Source organism: Rhyacophila brunnea, unplaced genomic scaffold, assembly GCF_057557595.1.
Source record: "Rhyacophila brunnea isolate RB1 unplaced genomic scaffold, BYU_Rbru_1.0 scaffold_1, whole genome shotgun sequence".
Taxonomy (NCBI): Eukaryota; Metazoa; Arthropoda; class Insecta; order Trichoptera; family Rhyacophilidae; genus Rhyacophila; species Rhyacophila brunnea.
The window spans coordinates 36,830,882-36,846,119 of record NW_028232751.1 but is presented as its reverse complement, the minus strand read 5'-3'; positions in this window follow the sequence as shown (position 1 = coordinate 36,846,119).

Below are 15,238 nucleotides of genomic sequence, written 5' to 3'. Positions count from 1 at the left end.
TAATATAAGCTTTGTATTAAATAATAAATAATAGTGTGGACGTTGCTGAAATATTAGGTATATCAATTTTATAATACTATTGATAGTTGTACTATATTTAAAAAAAATAATAACCATATAATAATCATCATCAGCTGGGGTCGATCTACCTACTGTTGGATGAAGGCCTTCTCAACTCCCGCCTACTCATTTCGCTAGATAGTTCTTCGCTGCCACGTACATTCACCAAAGTTTATTTCGTCCAGCGGGTTTTAGGGCGTCCCTGTGGTCATTTAGTGCTCCTTAGATACCACAGTATGACTGCATTTGTCCATCGGCTGTTCATTCGCAGAGTGAAATGTCTACCTTATTGCTATTTGATCTGCTTAGCTATCTATATCTATCACACCGCATTTTATTGTCTGCCTCCTAATCCATCGGTTTATTTTGTGATCTTTCTGAGTGTCCGTGTTTCCATATCACGTTGCGCTACTCGTAGTTCATGGATTTATATTACATTAAGGGTTATTGCTTTATATGCACACGTGAGCACTGGTAGCATGCATTGGTTGAATACTTTAAAAATTTTGAAGATTCAGGTGCTCGACCGCGTTTCATGCTAATTTGGTTCTGTGTGCAATTTTGTCATATACTTACCTAGTTTGGGTAAGGCATTTTTTTATAATGTGATATATTTTTCTTCTTTTTCAGATATTATGTACAGTATCCGCATCGCATTACATTTTTATTGATAACCAACTTCAATGTGAGTATAATTTTAAATTCAATAGAAAGATGTTCATTGTAAAAGAATAATATGATATATATTTCCAAGGCAAAAAATCTGTATTTAAAAATAACTGTGTAATGAATAATTATATAGGTAGGTAAAGTTAGTAGAACTTCTACTATCCGAATTATGATAATCCGAATGTAAAATTGGGAAATTCAGCATGAGAAGCTTGGTGAGAGCTGATGTTTACTGTCACTATTCCGATCCATCTTAAGCCGTCTTCTTCCAATCCGAGAAGCCGATTGCTTGTGCGTATTGTGCTATGCAATCCACAATCCACCCAACACAATTTGGGTCTTCCAACATTGGATGCTTTGGATTATGTTAGGTTCAGCACTTCTTCGTCGATATCGGTTAGGTACGTACCTAAGACTGGGTTGTTACATTATGTATATTTCATAATATTCATATAATATCTATATCCAATAATACCAAAAAAAATGCTTACATAAATTCCTAATAATTATTGGTAGAATGTTCAAATTAGTTTATTTTAATACTAATGTAGTTTTCGTTTACTAATAGGACCATTTATTTAGAGGAAGGACACCTATCTCAAAAGTTTCCGTACGGCACTGGGTTATGGGTACCTACATATTATTCTATTGAATTTTTCTACGATTTATTTATGTATTTAGATAGCGCGCTTTTGGACAGGTAAGCAAATGTTTCATCGTGAAATAAGTATGTACTAAATTAATCTATGCATGATACACATATCTTGAATAGGATGCGCGAGGATTTGGCTTCCTTCGGCATCCCCCCTCCTGATTCTCTCATCTCCGTTATTCCGCCCCGCCCACCCCCGCCCACCCGCGCCCGCTTTAGGCCTCGAGAGTGCGGGTCGGTGAATATTTTATTTTTTCATTTTATTACACCGTGGCAGACATAAAATTGCTGAATTATTCGGCAGTTAGTTTCTGCGAGTTTCGCCCGCTACCTCCGTCGAGGCCGCCACCGTCCTGCTAGGTTCAACCCCCTCTCGCGCCATCATCTCCCCACCCCACGTATCCCTTGCGATTTTTCACCCATCCTCTCTCCCACAAATACACACTTCAAACTAACTTAGGAAGTGGTTTCTTCACGTTGTCATAATACCAATTTTTCACTCCCCGTGAATCAAAAACTGCAGGTCTGCATTAATTGATGTTCAAGTCTAAATAATTATAAGATAAAAATAACTTTTTATATACTTACAACGTTTTTAAATTTTCTGTTGAATCATAAGGGAGAGTTGAAAATGTATCGCTGAGGCGGACGAAAACAGTCCTAATATATTAATTAAAAGTGGAATAAGTACTATAAAAAAAATGCGTTTTATTAAATAAAAACAACAATACAATGCAGTTCCACCATGAATTGACGGTTAAGAAAATAAAAGAAACTACTTAAAGATGACTAAAAGTATTAAAAAATGCATTGGCATCGTGTTCTGATTTATACTAAAAGTTTCAAATGTCTAGATAGTCGGGAAGTTAGTTAAAAATCGATTGCAAGATTTGTACCGGACAAAGAACCACCGGACAAAGAACCACCAGACAAATAAGAATATGAGCTAAGAAAAACGTTGTAAAATAACATAGAAGGAATACAACAGTGGTATAATTTACATAATTTATTATGATAGAAACGAGTCGAATTTTTTTTATTGTCTGTCGGTATCGGTAAAAAAATGGTTCCTGGGATTGAATATGCTGAAATTCCAGAAATACTTCGCGAAAAAATATACTAAAGAAAATTGTGGTTTATAAATTTAAAAATATATTAAATTCTATAGAAATTACAATGTAATAATGTCTTTTTTATATTAAGATTCTATAATAATAAGTTGCCTCGTCCTAATATGCAGTGTAAGCATTGTATAAAAGTCTCGGTATTGACGGTATTGGTATAAATACTGAGAAATATAATTGTTTTGGCAACATATGCTTTGCCAATAAATTTCAAAATTATGGGATCCGTGATCCCGGAATCGGGATTAAATTCTGTCCGGGACTGTAATCTGTACATGATACCACATTATTTGTGTTATCATGATGTTAGTACTATCCAGTTTATTTTCATAATGTGCAAATAATATTAAATTAATAAAGTGGGAAATGGATAAGTATAAACAAGTTTCTTATCACTAACAGTTTTGAAAGCAATAATTATATATCTACAGTTTTTTTTAAAAATATCTTTTGCACTAAACTAATTTATCCTGAAAATATTACATCGTTTGACGACTCAAAACATTCCAGATAATTTATATAGCTAAATAAAATAAAAATACTTATAAGGAATTGATAGTAATCTTTCTTTTTCATTACACTCGCATAATCCTCTCAGGTGAGTATGACGACTCCACTAACTGAAGCAGCTCCGCTTTCCTCGAAGATCATTTGCCCATTTTTCAACATTCTGTTATTTCGAGGACCAACGGAAGAAATAACCCGTTGTCGTCCTACATCTGATCACGCAATTTACGCGTTATTGTTATATTTAACGTTTAAAACGTGAAGTCGGTGGTCGTAGGTGTTTGCGAAATTATCATCAATAATCCCCAATACATACACACCACAGAACATATTTATAAATATAATTCATATAGGCTATACCCCAATACACTACATTATGAAGCAGGGTTTTGAATGTGTGAGCGTCCAACAATAAAGAAACACATATTATAGATATACGTGCAATATGGTGTGTTGCAACCTTAAAAACGTATTCTTGACACATGTTTAAGTTTATCCCATATTCTCCAACACTCGAGATCGTTTCCCTGTTACTCCACACCCGTTAGGTATTTCAGTTCCCATTAATTCTGTGTTCCCTGATACATAAGTATGTAATAAATTCCAAAGGTTTAACAAAATCAGTTTTAAGATTTATGCGATTACTTCTAATATATAACATGGCAACAGTGTCTTCTATCATGTCTGGATCCTAATAGTGTGATCATACGAATCCCCTTCAAACTTACGTTTTCATTAAAGTAGCGTTAAAATGGGCGCCGGAACTGTTTTGCGTAAAGAAAATATTAATATTTCTAACAAGATAATAATATATTTCTTTGTTTAGCTGAGAATGGGGACTTATCAGAATTAATTTTGTATTATGTTCTTTATTATAATATCGAAGTTCTATTCTATCATACTTTTGAGTCTAGGCTAGACATTGCTTCAACTTCCTACACATATATTTTTTTATATTTATTATATTATACATATTGTTGCTAAAATTTAAGCTTTTTTGGAATGTTTTAAAATCTAAACTAATAATTCAGTTAATTTTACCCTAACCTTGTTAATTATCCAAGCTGAAGTACCCGGCTTCGCACAGGGTCGCTTCGTGGATACATTTATCTTAGATATTGAAAAAATAATAATAAGTAATTATCTTTTTAATATTAAAATATCTGTGTAATACAATATGGCAATATGAAAGTAATTCTAATAGGAGTAAAGGTCAAAGAAAAGAACACTAAAATAAAATCGAATCCAAAATATGCAAACGTTATTAATAGTATTAATTTGTAGTAAAAATATTCAAAATTGGATGGAACAAACAAACAACAAACTTTTATTACAACTGACAAAGTTTCATCGCAATCGGATGAATGGTATAGGAACGCATACGAATAGAAGAAGAAGAAGATACGTTAAAGTGCCCACAACCACCCGTCATATATGCACAACCGTGGATATGCACGGCCGCTTTCTATGACGCTTTAAACGTTTCTGAAAGAAGTGATTTTAAGTGCTCATTCCGTCCCGAGACGGAGCCGCACGGGACTGATGCTGCAACCATGCACCGTAGTGCTTAAAGAAAAAAGTTAAAAAAGAAAATGTTTGTTTTTGGACTGGCTCTGCTGTCCGCTGACGTTAAGCGCTTTGTGTACCCGCATACTGAGTGTCACGAATTGAAATGGATGAGTCTACAGAAGAGTTGGGACTATCACGCTCCCCATACGACGCTGCAAATTTCTCAAATACCGCAAAGTTGGCCTCGGTTGCTACCAGATCTCCATGACCAATTGGGCCCGTATGAGGACAGACCCTGGCAAACAGCTCCGCACGTTCGAATTCCATAAGCGGGCAATCCCAGAGGATGTGTTCAACATCTTGGTGGTCATGCCCACAGGTACAACCCGGCCCATCTAATATCAAGCCAAACTCGTGGATTCTGGCGGCGAAGTTGCCATGGCCGGTGAGGAACTGGCTAATCCAGTGCGAAGGTTGGAGTCTTCTAGTTTGGTGCCTGCAGAATACGTCTGGAAAAAAACGGTAAGTGTGCCGCCCCTTGGTGGAGACGGTCCACCTCGCCTGCCATGCCGCAAATGCGGTCTTGTACACAATTTCACTTACAGTCTTCCTGTAAGGAACGTCCTCGGATCTCTGCGGTGGTGTCAGATGGACACCGGCGAGTATTGTGCTGATCCCCCTCAAGAGGAGGGTGACTCTGACTTGGACGTGCAGATCGAGGGGTAGCACCCCCGCGAGTACGGCAAGCGCGTCAGTAGAAGTTGTGCGGTAGGCTTTGGTAAGCGAGATCAGCGCAAGTCGCTGCCCGCTTAGTAAGAAGATAGTTGTACTAATTCAGAAACCTTCACGAGCGTGCACACAATTACTGACGAAAGTTTTATTGCAATCGGATGAATGGAATAGGAACGAATGCGAATAGAAGAATATAGAATAGAAGAAGAAGAAGAATATGGTTGTACTAATTCAGAAACCTTCGCGGGTGTGAGCATAACAACTGACGAAAGTTTAATTGCAATCGGATCTGTCCCGTATGCGTTCCTATACCATTCATCCGATTGCGATGAAATTTTGGTAAGTGGTTGTATGCACACCTGCAAAGGTTTCTGAATTAGAAAAATCAGCATCTTCTCCTTCTTCTTCATTCTATTTTCTTTTATTCTTGTGGTTCCTATACCATTCATCCGATTGCTACAAAACTTTCGTCAGTTGTTGTACGCACACCCGCAAAGGTTTTTGAATTATAAAAAACATCTTCTTCTTCTTCTTCCTCATTATATCTTCTTTTATTCGTGTGGTTCCTACACCATTAATCCGATTGCGATGAAACCTTCGTCAGTTGTTGTGGTAATAACCGCAAAGGTTTCTGAATTAGTACAACCATCTTCTTCTTCTTCTTCATTATATCTTCTTTTATTCGTATGGTCCCTATACCATTCATCCGATTGCGATGAAACTTTCGTCAGTGGTTGTGCCAACATCCGCGAAGGTTTCTGAATTAGTACAACCATCTTCTTCTTCTATTCGTATGCGTTCCTATTCCATTCATCCGATTGTAATAAAACTTTCGTCAGTAATTGTGCCAACACCCGTGAAGGTTTCTGAATTGATACAACCATTTTCTTCTTCTTCTTCTTCTATTCTATCTTCTTCTATTTGTATGCATTCTTATACCATTCATCTGATTGCATTGAAATTTTGACCAGTTGTTGTGTGCACGCCCGCGAAGGTTTCTGAATTAGTACAACCATCTTCTTCTTCATCTATTCGTCTGCGTTCCTATACCATTTATCCGATTGCAATGAAACTTTGGTAAGTTGTCGTGCGCATGGCCATGAAGATTTCTGAATTAGAAAATCATCTTCTTCTTCTATTCGTATGCGTTCATATACCATTCATCCGATTGCGATGAAGCATTTGTCTGTTGTTGTGGGCACACCTGCGAAGGTTTCTAAATTAGTATTATATAAAATACAAAGTTTGTTGTTTGTTTGTTTCGTCCAATTTTGTTTTTTTTTTACTACATATTAATAACATTAATAACGTTTGCATATTTTGGATTCGATTTTAATTTAGTGTCTTTTGTTTGACCTTTACTCCTATTAGAATTATTTTTATATTGCCATATTGTATTACACAGTATTTTAATATTAAAAAAATAATTACCCCTTATTATTTTTTAAATATCTAAGATAAATATAACCACGAAGCGACCCTGTGCGAAGCCGGGTACTTCAGCTAGTAGATTATAATATGCAGTTTACCAGAATGTACGGAGCTCTATATATACTCTACAGCAGGGTTTCCCAAACTATGTTCCGCGGAACACTAGTGTTCCGTCGAACCTGAATAGGTATTCCGCGACCATTTGGAAAGGTTTTATACACTGCAACACATTTCAAGATCTTCTACTAAGTAGAAGTAAAATAAGTAAAACTAAAACAATTAAAGAATCTACTTTATATTGAAAGGCGATTAATGATCAATCTCCACTGATATTCATGACGTCAAGTATAGGTCATGGCTCCCACAAGGGGGGCGGGCTGACAGGCCTCTAGACTGGGGGCCTGGGGCCCGGCGTGAGAAATCGACCAGCCAAGTCAGATTAACACACATCACAAAAATGCACTAATAGTAAAAAAATGTGGTTTTGCCATAAGTACCTACTCACAATTTTTGATTATTGTCGATATTTGACATGTCCATTATTGTGCGTATCAACATAAAAGTGGGTGTATTAAAATACAAAAAAATGCTAAAAAATACCCTTAATTTTACCTCTAACACCATTTGGAATATGCATCTGTAGATCCGTCACATTGCCTTTAACCATAGCGATAAGTAAGATCCTAGCCTGGGGGTCCGCTTCAGGATGTGGGGGCCATGATCTAGGTACAGACGGAGACCATCTTTTCTCACACAATGCGCATGAAAAAGATGGGGTATATTGTTCTTAACTGACCGGCTGACAAGTCTTGTCAGTTTAACGACAGTTTCAAAATTTGACAGAACGCTTAGCTGCGCTAATAAATAACCTACAAAATAAACTAAGTGTTCCGTTAAAATTTCCGAGTTTGCGAATTGTTCCATTGCACAAAAAGTTTGGGAAACCCAGCTCTACAGAGTGGAGTTTGTTTTAAAACACTTTTAACACGGCCTGATTCTCAACTATTAATTCATCCTGTTGGAACCTTTCACAAATAAACATTAGGTTGGAAGTTAGATACATTCTTTGTCTCATTACTAAGGATGGTGACCACTGAAATTACAGAAGTTGCCATTAAATTTTTCCCAACTAGAATGATCTTGTGCAGATCTTATTTGATCAGCCATTATTAATTTAGTCATTCTATCTGGAAGTTGCACGCCCATGCAACCTTCTTTCTTCAGGCTGCTCGTATCTATTCTCATAATGTCGCCGAAGAATAATTGAAGTATGCCTCTCTTTCTTCGATTGAGACTGAGTTTTTTCAACGTCAACGAAGGTATATGAAATTGTACACTGTTTCCAAACCGATGAAGTCTCTCATTGTAGAAAAGTTTAGAAATTGTGTATTTAGTTAACATTAATATATAATATTAATTATCCATGTATATATTATATACTTATATAATTCGACGGTCCCCACGTAAGCTCGAACATCTACAAAAACGTAATTTTACAGGAGAGCTATTTGAAGTAAAAATAGTTTGTTTTCTACTGAACTTTTCTATGTTTTTATTACTAGACACCCGAAATTCAGGGAGTATTATAAATACTATACACACTTTATTTACTCATTATTACATTCTTTCTAAATTATATACTTTTGGTTGAACTGTAGTTGTCCATCATCCGTTAATGAGACAACTATCACATGTCTCACTTTACGTGGGAAAGAATTCATATCAATTATTAGCAACTTTACATATTACTATTGAAATCTTCATCATTTTAACTATTTAGAAGAATAGTATTATCTTCCTATTAGCTAACATTTTTTATTTAAAAACATTACGTAGGGACCGTCGAATATACCTATTTGTTTGCTATGCACTACAGTATGATGGATATGATAACCTTAAATGTGTTAATATCTACTTGCTTCCATTTATGATATCGATTCCTTGATATATGAATATGATTGAATTTACGGACGTAACCGAAAAGTCAGCATGACCGATTTGGTGCATGGCTGATTGACAGTTGAATTGGATTATGTTGGTATACAAGTATTTTTTTCTCGTAAAACATATTACATATTTAGAGTATCCTATAGGGTTTCACACACTTACAATAAAAACAATGAGTGAAAGGGGTATACTATCGTAGCATATTCATAATCTAATTATAGGTTATTATTTTTATAACTTAGTAAAACGAAATTTTTTTGTACCTACCTATAACAATAAATAAATAAAAGTGGAGTAAGTACGACAAAAAATATGCGTTTTATTAAATTAAAAATTAATAATACAATTCATTTCCAACATGAATTGACAGTTAGGGGGAGGGTTGTAGGTACCTAGAGAGGCACCTAGCGGAAATCTACGAAGCTTTTTTGATACATTTATTTGATAATTTACAATTTCAACTGTATTAATTAATAAATATGTTATAAAGATAAACTTAAAATCGTAAAAAAATGTGAATTTGTTACATATACGTCCCCAGTTACGTTATTATTACATTATATTTTATGTTCATATTTATTATTAAAATTTAGTTTATTATGTTTTCAATTTTTCATCGTGTAGATTTTTGACTAATTCATCGTTTTAATATTTTTTATTTTTATTTAAAAAAACCAGCGTATGTCAAAATGGAGTTTTTATGCTATTTTCAAAGCATGATCCTGGACATTCCTTATACGTTGAAGATAATCTATTTACATAATTTTGAAGCCTTATTATCCTTTATATTTATTTTAAACATTTGATGTCTGCATAAAGTATTTTTACTACATACAATAGTATTCTTTCAAACCTCTCGCTCTAATGTTTTAGAATATAGTCATATTTCAGTACGTCCGTGTGAAGTGGTATTAAAATTTTTTATATTTATTAATTTTTAAAAGCATTTATAACACCATTAGTAAAATTTATGTCGACATTATTTTAATGAAATATTTACAATAAAAAATTATATTGATAAACTCTGTGATCCCAAATTTGACAAGAATTAGGCATTTTATTATTCAAAAAATGGGCAAGATTTACACATGTAAAGATAATTTTAAAGACATTGATTATAAGCTATGTCTTTGACCATTCAAATGTGATAAACATTCTACGAATAATGTTTGCCTTATAAATAATTAATTATTGACCTAAGAATAAGGCCACTATTTGGGAGACACTGTAAACGTTATTTTCATATCGTTTTTCACTTCGTTATATCAGGAGAACATTTTTATAGCCAGAAATGAAATGACGGTCACTTTTTTTCCAATGAAACTTACGTAACTTAGACAGAGATATTTTGCAACTAAATATTATTTCTATTTTTTTAAAAACTTTTATTTTCTACTCAATAAACCTGAATTAATGAAGTTTTAAATTATATTTTTGTATTATAAACATAATATTATATATGAACGTCTTATCATAAGCATGTGTATTGGTTTTATTCAATCAATTTTTCATAGTCAGAACATTATTTAATATGTGTGGATGTTTCTGTTTTCAGTCATTTACATTCGCACCAGTGAGTCGCGATCTGTATTTCGATTTTTTATTATGAGCACAGGGTTGGGAATCCCTGCGTAAATGGTAGGTTGATTGCAGTGTAAGTATAATAATAATTAATAATACTTGATGGATATTATAATTTTACAATATTGTATTTCTCAACACTTCATATTTATAAACTCTATAAAAGTATTTTTATATCTACTTTAGATTGCTTTAGGAAATGATAAACAAGTAGCAAATTACATTAATATCGGTCAGTCTAAACAAAACAATCCGAGCAGACGTAATTTGATAAGGTCATGTCATCGTCTTATCAATAAGGCATGTCTTTTCAACCTTCTTAGACCTTTTCAACCACTTTAAGGTTGTTTTTCTCTGGTGATCTAATCTATTCTTTATGAATTCAGGCAATACTTTATCAACTTGTAGGTACCTAGCTAGATGATTGATTTCAGCATTGAACAAAAAAATCGTTTATTATACCAACAATTTGATTTAGTACTGTACGAAAACATTTTCTTGGCTACGTGTTATTACTGTGAACTAACATGCTCCGCCCATTTTTAACCGCAATTCCATTATAAGCTCCTCCCATTTAGTAAACAACAGCGCCTGGAAACGTAGCCAAGAATATGTTTTCGTACAGTAGTAATCTGTAAGTAATTCGAATGGAAATCCATCTGAGTTTTTATTTTATTATTTTCCATACAAGTGCACGTCATAATATTATTAACTTAGACAATTATTAATATAAAGTCATATCAAAGAAAATCTTACCTTTTTGAGTCCCTCAATAGACAGCATCTTATCAAACAATGATGGTTCTATGCTCTCTATCTTTATTTATACATACTTACAATCGTGACGCGATGCCGAAAAACTATAAGCTCAATGTGGGTCGTTTCCACTCTAGGAAACTTTTCCACTCTTCTCTGCTTCATGCAAGTTTCTTCCAGCGCATCAGCCTCTACCATGCTTTGATCCTTTCTGCAAAGTCCAACCACAGCAGTCAACGTCTTCCGACCTTTCAATTCCATTCGTGCATATATCTTTGGAGGTTGGGTTAGGTGTGTATTCCATCCTTGATGAATGGTCTGACCCATGGAATCACCCTAATTTACGATTGTGGAGCATTGTAAAATACGTATATTTCATAGTTGTAGAATTGTATGCGAATAAAATCACTATTAGGTACCTACCTCTTTGTACCCCAGTTGAAAATGTCCCTCTGAGGCGGACGAAACCGGTCCAGATTTATTTATTAAAAGTGGAATAAGTACTAAAGAAAATTTCGTTTTAATTAAATCAATATGTATCAATTTGTGAAATAATTTATATCATATGAAAATGTGTCAGAAAGTGAGACATGGAGAAGATTTATTAAAGCAAATTCTAAATTTGATAAATTGGAAGGGTATCATTAATTATTTTGTTCGGGTGGTAAAGGAACACACATGATACTCTCATATTAGTTTGACTTTGACATAATTATGCTTAAAAGTGCGGTAATAACATATTGAGTAGAATAAAGTAGAGTATCGAGAAATCAGTGTCTTATCCGAGAGATTTAATGGTAATTATAATATAGATAATGTGCTGTGATCTAGGTACATACACAATCAATCAAAAAATATAATATATATACTAGAAAAAAGACAATAAAATATACACGTAAACGTATGAGAGAGAGGGAGAACAGGTAAGACAATGTTGACAGGTGATACTACCACCCAGTAGTATTTACTGCTCATATACTAGGTATATTAAGATATCGTCTTTACGATATATATATATATTTTTTTTTAATTAATATATTAGTGTATTTTTATGTGGCACGTAGACAATGTCTACGTTACGGAATGTGGATCCAAAGGGCTACGAATTTCACTAATTTGGTGATTCATACAATATGACCATAATGAAAACCATTAGTTAGTATTTATTATTGTTTTAAATAGCCTTTATTTATAATGACAACACTTAATTTTTTTTACTGCTTTGATCATTAGGGCGGTATTCAAATATTTTTTTTACAAATAATAGCACATATTATTTTGATGATTGTATCTATGCACAAATTATATTGATACATTTTTATGGGAAGTAATTTTAGTTTATCAATTATATAATAATATACTTATCATTTAATGCGATTTCCGCAATGGTATATAACTGGTAGTTATGCGACTTAAAAAACTGAGTCGTTTCTAAAATAAATTTGAACGAAAAACGTGATACCGCGTTACGATTTTTCGTAGTAGGTTCTGACAATAAATGTATTCTACGTTAAAAGGCTGATCGAGATAGAACATAGTATTTCGTGATTAGTATTAGATTAGATTAGTATTAGATTAGTATTAGATTAGAAAATGGGTTCGAGATCGAACAGTTTGACACCTGTGCATAGAACACACAGGTATACACAGACATAAAGTATTAAAACAAACAATAAAGTTACTGTTTCTACCATTTCAGATAAGCGTAGCCACTAACTAACGCCTCATATAGATATTAATGAATTAGGAAACGATCAGTAATATAATAATTACTAATATTAATCATGTAGGTAATGATATTAAATACAAATAATCTTTAATTGGTGTTATCCATATTGATGGACTACTGACATTTACATTGACTGTCATTTTTGTATGCTTTTATCAATTTAATTATATAAGCCGTTAATTTTTGGTTAAAAATAATTGTTAAATAATAAAATTAAATTCTCTTCTTCTTCGGCCATATCCACCCTTTAGTTGGAGCATATTATAGACGTCACGCGGTGCCTCCAAGAATCTATCGCTCGCCAGTTTTCTTGCATCGTTCCAGGTCAAACCAGCACCCTGCATCTCCGCCGTATATAATACTATATACCAGGGGTTGCGAACCTATCGCACGCGTGCCACTGGTGGCACGTGAGATGGTTTTGCATGGTACGCGTTTGAAAAGAGATAAAACCTATAATATTATTAAATGACAGATCACATTGTATAAAAAATAGCAGACAAATACTTTGCAAGAATAAGCATTACGTTTAATATGAATATATAATTGCATAAGTCGGTCTTTAGACTTTGTGCATCACAAATAATATTATCACACTAACCTCATCAGGCGGCGGAGGATGCCGCGCCGCGAATCCCTATTTTTGATCGATTTACGATGCTTGAGACCACTGTGGTGAGAGAATGCCTCATCTTATCGGAGAAATTCTCGCGTCAATTTGTGCAATAAGAAACTAATTAATACATTAAAAAACAATTTCATTTCTACCCACAAATAATGATGAACCTAGTAGTAGTAATTCGGGAAGACAGTTTTAAAATTGGTGGACTGAAATGTACCTATGGTGTAATTGACAAATGTGATAAAGCTAAAGATAAAGGTAAATTCCTCAATAAGTACCTACTAATTTTTCCAATGCGAGCCGCATGGCGGCTTCTAAGTTTACATCTGTCAACTGGCTTCCATATTTGTTTTTTATGTGTGTTATTTTTAAGTGTATTACACTGAATGATCTTTCACAGTACCTATACAGTAGTAGGAAAAATCGACTAAATTAATAAAGCAATTGTTGCCAATTCTTTGAATTAACTTTATTCTCAGACTATTTATGAATTATTTCACACATACTCTCAACAAAAAAACTCATTATGGATCATTTGAGCGTGGAAAGAAATTTAAAACAAGTCATAATATGTATTCAACCAATTTCATAATTTTATAAATAAATTTTTGAAATATTATTCTGTAAAGCGCAGGTGGCAGCGTATGGTAAATATTTCACTATATAATGTGAACAACAATTTTACTAATGGTTTTTTGAAATCCGTTTAAAAAATAATAAAACTAAAAAATCTTAACATCACTGCACATAGATGTACTGAAATATGACTATAATCTAAAGCTTTAGATCGAGAGGTTTAAAAGAATACTATTTTATGTTATAAAAATACTTTATACAATCATCAAATGTTTAAAATAAATATAAAGGATAATAAGGCTTCAAAATTATATTTAATACTTATAATATTTGCAACGTTTAAGGCTATACCTCAGTTGAGGCACGATCTAAAAAGATCGTGTCTAGGCGATGCGCGGATTGCGGGTCGCGGGTGCAAATGACGCAGGCCAAACGAAATATAATTTGTCATATAAATAGACATGCGTCAATTTAATGTTCTGTTTATTATTCTATCAGTAACAATAATAATATATTCATTGACATGTTTTCTTTTTAAAGTAAATGGGTAACGTTTTTAGTCATCTTTACTCAATTTAAGAATTAATACCCCCGTCGCCATCACGAAACAAATTGACGTGTTCCCAGCTCGACGTTCTCTCTCCGAATGGCAGCGAGTCCAAAATTTCGTCGCGCCTATAGTTGAAAATTATTTGCCGTTTCACTGATGCATCGCCTTAAGGAATGTCCAGGCTTATGCTCTGAAAATACCATAAAATCTACATTTTGACCTATGTGGCGCATGTGGGCCGTTAAATCCCGGTAAATCACTAGTGTAGGCATAACATTTTAATGTTTTATGGTACCTACTTCTTTTTGTTGACGGTAAAAATAAAACTGTGGAATATGTAGATAAATAATTGGCATTATATGTTTTTTATGTTGCTTTAAGTTTTTATTTTATATTCCAACCCATTTGGTACTAAAACCAAATACTTAGAAATTCTATTTGTCCTAACAAAACGAAGACTTCAAACCCTAATATTCAAAATATGTCTTTTGCATATGCCTTGGTTTTACACTCACGGTGCGATTAATACTCACTTTTCTACTTTAAAAAAATACAATAAGTGGGTTTTACCAGACGCGGGATTTGCCTGGTTTAATGTTATTTATTAATCTGTGGAAAATATACGTTTATTTTTACGATTTTATTGAACCGAAAGCGCTCCGCTCCTATGGCATAATCAGCCACCACTGATAAAAAGTATAAATTAATAAAGGTGTAAAAGTAACAATAATTGGCACTCACGATGTATGTTTCCGTTTATGATGTCGTTGGTCTCAGGGTTGAATTCCAAGTAT